At 41.4% G+C, this 6,179-nt stretch overlaps 1 pseudogene; it reads left to right on the top strand.

Annotated features, from left to right (window-relative positions):
• The first annotated feature begins 611 nt into the window (after positions 1-611).
• LOC103728840 lies at positions 612-1,468 on the top strand (annotated as a pseudogene).
• Positions 1,469-6,179: the final 4,711 nt, after the last annotated feature.

Here is a 6,179-nt window from a genome sequence, read left to right as displayed (position 1 = left end):
CCGGTTCTCAGGAAGAGCAGCTAGTGCTCTTAACTGCTGAGCCATCTCTCCAGCCCCTAGAAGTATTCTTTGACAACTAGATTATTTATTTACTATTGATTATGGGTAGTTTGCTCTTGTTTGCAGTGCCCCAATGTGCCAGGAAGAGGCGTGTGTCAGGAACATGAAACTGTATTTCTAGAAGCAGGAGCAAAAGAAGGACCCCAACAAATATCTACTTCTCTCCACCTCAGTGGACCCAGAGAAGGGTGCAACTGCTGGTGACTGGGCGGAAAATTGGGTAGGAGGAGATGGTGAAAGCTTGGGAGAAGCTTCCAAACATGGAGAGTTAGAAGAGGGGCAGGGAAGAGAGAAGAGAGCGGGAGAGAAGGGAAGGAGGGAAGGGAGAGGAAGTCAGTTTGGCAGACTTGGAGTTTGCCTCAAAGAGGAAATGGGCCAGCGCCTGGGCTCTTGGGGCTCCTTGAATCAGGCAGGTTTGCCCAGGCTCTGCTCCTGCCCCGGTCCATAGGCCAGGCTGGCTGTTGTGGGTGTGGCTCTTATGTTGAGATGGGCCCCGGTAGCCCGGAGTTCTGGAAGAATTTAAGATCTTATTCATGTGCATGGCATAGAAGATGAATTTTTGATCCACCACAGTCAATGAGGAGACTGATGCTCTATCGGTAACCAGCTTCGAGATTTAGCAGCAGATCCATTAACTAGATGAGGAGCATTGTCCAGGACCAACGATGTCTGCCTGGTGTTATTTATGGACCATCCCAACTCTCTAGACAGTCCACTCAGCTTGCTTGCTATAGGCTCTGAGAACCAGATAGTTGGATTTGTCCAGGGTTGTTACTTGGCCAGGCTCTCCCATATAAAGAGGAAGAGAGAAGTGGGTATGATGCTGTTTGCAAAAAGTTATACAGAAGACTGCAACTCCAGGAGAAACAAACCTTCTGGTCTCTGAAATGTGTGACATTCTTCAGTCCTCCAGTATGGCCACAGTTTTAATGAAATGAATTCATGTCAAAGAAAAGCTCAATTTTTTTTCTGGGAACTACAAAGAAACTTGCCTAAACTGTGGTTTTTGCACATAGACGGTCTTGAGGCTACATCACAGGGGAATCTATGTAAAGAGATTTTGTTCAAAATTAAAGTTGTTATTAGCTTTGCTTTTCAAATGGCTGTCCAAAGTTGCCTGGCGTGAATCCATTTAGATTTGAAAGCAGAGGCTTCGGCATTGGCAATAGCTTTCATCACCCAAGGTCATGAAAGCTCAGCAAGTTGTGAAAAGTGGGGAAGAGATGCTGGTCCCATTCCAAGGTTCTCCCCTGGAAGTAGAAAAAAACAGCTGCCTGACTACCTGCTCTGAGATCGAGAGTCCCACAAAGGACCAGGACAGTGTCCTGGGTTGGCTCACAACCAGAGGGTGGAGCTAGTGGGCTGAGCACAGCAGCAAACTTTTTAATCCAGATCCTTTCATTGGTGACTTCAACTTCAGTTTGGGGCTCAAGGACTGTGCAAATCAACACGGGGCCAGCTTTCCATTGTTTTGATGAACTGCCAAGTGCAATTTGTAATAAGTTATCATGAAAAGTTTCTAGATTACACGATTGCAATGCTGCATTTTACACTTTATTAGACATTTTATCTCACTGAATGGGAAACAGGACAGAGGCTCCAGGTGGAATCTGTTTGTGAAGGTATTTTGGTTTCCTTTGCTTAGTTGCCTCACGTTTTTGGAAAACATGGGTCCACGGTTAAAACTAAATGTATATGTAGTTTTACAGTCTATCTTACATGGAGCATGTGATTAGGAAAATATGTTGTCTCCTAAGCTTCAGAATCTTTCTGAAGAGAAGTTGTGCGTAGTTCATGAAATTTGTGCATGAAATCCTGAATATTTTTGTCAGCTTTTCTTCATGAACAATACATGACACCTGCCTCACTGAAAATTGAAATATCTTGTTAGCCCATTTCTGTGCCTGTTAAAATTTTGCCAACCACGTTTATAAAAAGGGCATTACTAATGGCATTTTGCAAACTGAAATAGAGTCATTTGAACATGATAGTCCTTTAAAAACACATTGTACAAAAATTCTTTACAGTTTTATTTGCTATAATTTGTATAAGGTTAACAGAAAATCAGTTAAGGAGAAGGAAACATACAGTAAGAAAGTATGTTTGGAAGTATTTGAAGGTGACCACATGTGGCTTTAGTTGACTGCTGTTCACTTTGGTTTATATCAGCTCTTGACAATTAAGTCCATGGTGATCCTGTGAGTGGTCTCTTGGCCTTACTTACCCTCTGATGACATACTGTCCTGCTAGAGAAAACTAATAGTACAGAACTGACAAGCTTGAAAGAAGAAAATAAAAATTCAATGCCTATAATGCCATAGTGCCACTCTGGTAGAGTCCAACTTAAAACAAAGAACTTTAACCCACTTGTACCTGCTGCTGTCTGGTGAGGTGAAGACCCTCCAACAGGAGGGCACTTTCAAGAATGCCTGAGGCTATCATTAGTAGAAGTGAATTTGTATATTCTGAAGACTGTAAGGGGCCAAACCAATTCTGGGATGGCTTTAGATTTAAATTTAACAAAGTCTCTGGACCATTGCAGCCGGCAGGGTGAAGGTGGTACCATAGAGAACAACGGGCTTTATTCTCCAGTCTTCATTAGCACCCCCATCATTAACAGTGGACAGTTAGTTGATGATTTCTCAACTTCTGAGAAGTGCTGTGTCCATAAAGGTTCAAAACCAGTTCCCTCCCCACCCAGAAAGCTGCCCCGTGTCCTGGTTATGACTTGAATATGAAATGTCCCCCACACACTCATGTGTTGAACACTGGGTCCCCAGATGGTGGCACTATTTGCAGAGGTTTGGAAAAGAGGTGTGTGAGGGGGTCTTCTTTTTTAAACTTTCATTTATTATATTATTATTATTATTATTACATTTATTTATTTATTGTGTGATGGCACATGCCATGGCATACATGTGGAGGTCAGAGGATAATTTGTGGGAGTCAGTTCCTTCCTTCCCCCATGTGGGTTCTGGGGACTAAACTCAAGTTGTCAGGCTTAGCAGCAAGTGCCATTACCGACTGAGCCATCTCACAGGCCCAAGAGGTAGGGCCTTGTTAGAAGAAGTTGGTTCCTGGAGGTTGTTATAGAACGCTGTCCTCTGAGCATAACAGCCATATCTTCATCAGAAGATATGGCTGGACTACCTGCAAATCAGCCTGTTGACAATCTCTCCCTAGGAAGGGGTGAAGAGGGTCATTAGACCCCTATCTGAGATTCCAGCCATCCTTTCCTGCACCTCCCTCCCAGCTGTATGTGACTCTGCCCAGCTGCAGGTAGTCTCATGGTCCCAGGCCATACTAGAATAATATAGACAGTGGAAGGCTAAATGAAGGTGGATGGAATGCCAGCCATCTATGTAGCCCTGGGGAAGTTGTTATCCATGCTGGGGTGAGACTTTTCATGGTGTTGTTGTTTTGGGGTCACCCTCATTACTGTAAGTAATCCCTTGTCCATATTCTGTAAGTTCACTGGCTCACTAATAGAGACTTTGGTGGAATTCTCCTTTGGTTTGTCATTGGAGAACTATCTGGAGTTAATAGACATTTGTTCTCCTCTCCCTAGGAAAAGTTCACTCGATGGGCAGTCTTGGGACTGCCTTTTCTGCCCTTTTCAGTTTTGCTCTCTGCTTCCTGTCTGCCATGAGGCTTGAGAAGCTATTCAGTCGCATGCTTCCACCATCATGATGCTCTGTCCAGGCACCTGGAGCAAGCAAAGACTGACACTTTCGAAGCTATAAGCCAAAACAAATCTTTCTCGAATTCTTTCTTGGTTTGTTTTCATTAAATAAAATCATTTTATTGTAATGAACTCACGAATAAAAATATCACAGCTGGTTTAAAGAAGTCACTCAAACAACACTCGCCCAGTCCCAAACTCTGAACTCTGTGCACCTCAGCTAAAGTGGCAATTCTGAAGCAATGAATTTTTTCTTACTTTTTTTCTTTTTTTTTTTTTTTTTTTGTCTTTTTGAGACAGGGTCTCCCTGTAGTCCCAGCTGTCCTGGAACTCACTATGTAGACCAGGCTGGCCTTGAACTCACAAAGATCTGCCTGCCTCTGCCTACCAAGTGCTGGGATTAAAGGCATGTGCCACCATGCCCGGTTTTGTTTTACATTTTTAAAAAAATATTTTATTTTTTATGTGTATGCGTGTATTGCCTGCATGTAGGTAAGTGCATCTGTGTTCTGCAATGCCCAAGGAGGACAGAAGAGGCTGTTAGATCCCCTGGAACTGGAATTACCGACAGTTGTTAGCTGCCATGTGGGTGCCGGTATTCGAACCTGGATCTTCTGCAAGAACAGCCAGTGTTCTTAACTGCTGAGCCATCTCTCCAGCCCCCTGTTTTACACTTTTACTATCAAGTATATTTGTATTCAACACAAAGAAAGAAAAAACTATGGCATAGTGTAACTAGAAAAAAATATAGCTTTATATCCTCTTTCAGGACTTGTGCCTCTTGGTCTCCTTTCTAAATGTTAGGCTATACCCACACTTACACATGTTTACTTATATACACTAGGATCCGCATATGAGGGAGAACATGTTTTTTTTTTCTTTCAGAGTTTGGGTCACCTTGCTTAATATACTTTCCAAGTCCATCTATTTTTCTGAAAACTTCATGATTTCATTTTTCTTTATAGCTGATTAATATTCCATTTTGTATATGTACCACATTATCATTATTCATTTATCTGCTGATGGATATCTAGGTTGGTTCCATTTCCTTACTATTGTTAATAGAGCAGCAATAAACAAGGATGTGCAAATATCTCTACGGTAAGATATGGAGTTATCTGAGTATATGGCCAGCAGTGGAATAGTTGGGTCATATGGTAGTTCAATTTAAAAATTTTTTTTGGAGACAGGTTATAATTATGTAGCCCTTGCTGGGCTAGAACCTGATATGTAGACCTTGAACTGGCTGGCCTCAAACTCAGAGATCTCTCTGCCTTTCCCTCCCAAGTGCTGGGATTAATGGTGTTTCCACTATTCCTGGCCTTCCATTTTTGATTTTTTGAGCAATTTCCAAACTGATTTCATAATGGCTGTATTAATATGCACTCCCACCAGCCATGAATAAGGGTTCTTTTTTCTCTACCTGCTCTCCACCATCTGTTGTCGTCAGATTTCTTGACTGGGGTGAGGTGGTATCTCAAAGTAGTTTTAATTTACATTTCCCTGATTACTAGGGATGTTAAACACTTTTAAAACAGTTATTGGCCATTTGTGTTTCTTTCTTTCTTTTTTTTTTTTTTGAGACAGGGTCTTCCTGTAGCCTCAGATGGCCTGGAACTCCCTACATAGACCAGGCTGTTCTTGAACTGACAGAGATCCGCCTGCCTCTGCATCCTGAGTGCTGGGATTAAAGGTATGCCCCACCATGTGTTTCTTATTTTGAAAACTAACTGCTCATTAGCCCATTTGTTGATTAGCACTTTTATTTCCTTGATATTTAACTTCTGCAGTTCTTTGTAAATTCTGGATATTAGCCCCCGTCTGAAGAAAAGTTGGTAAAGACAGCTAAAAAAAAAAAAGAATTACCTAGGAATAAACTTTACTAAAGAAATGAAAAATCTCTACAATGAAAACTTCAAGACATTGAAGAAAATCAAAGAAGACACTAGATGATGGAAAGATCTCCCATGATCCTGGATTGGCAGAATTAATATCACAAAAATGGCTATACTACCAAAATTAATCTATAGAGTTAATGTAATACCCATCAAAATTTCCACATGCTGTTTCACAGATCTAGAGGAAACAATACAAGAATTCATATGGAACCAAAAAAGACCACAAATTGCCAAAGCAATCCTTAGGAGGAAGAACACAGCTGGAGCTATCACAATACAGGAGCTCAAGTATACTACAGAGCTATAGTGATAAAGACAGCCTGGTACTGCATAAAAACAGACAAACCACTGAAACAGAACAGAGAACCCAGAAATAAACTGACAAAGCTATAGCCTCCTAATTTTTGATAAATGGCAAAAATATGCAATGGAAAAAGATAGTTTATTCGCAAATTGTGTTGACAAAACTGGATATCTATCTTCAGAAGAATAAACTTTGATTCATATCTGTCACCTTGTTCCAAATCAATTCAAAGTGG

Source organism: Nannospalax galili, unplaced genomic scaffold (assembly GCF_000622305.1).
Source record: "Nannospalax galili isolate Female #2095 unplaced genomic scaffold, S.galili_v1.0 scaffold451, whole genome shotgun sequence".
NCBI lineage: Eukaryota > Metazoa > Chordata > Mammalia > Rodentia > Spalacidae > Nannospalax > Nannospalax galili.
This window is presented reverse-complemented; position numbering and strand designations above follow the sequence as displayed.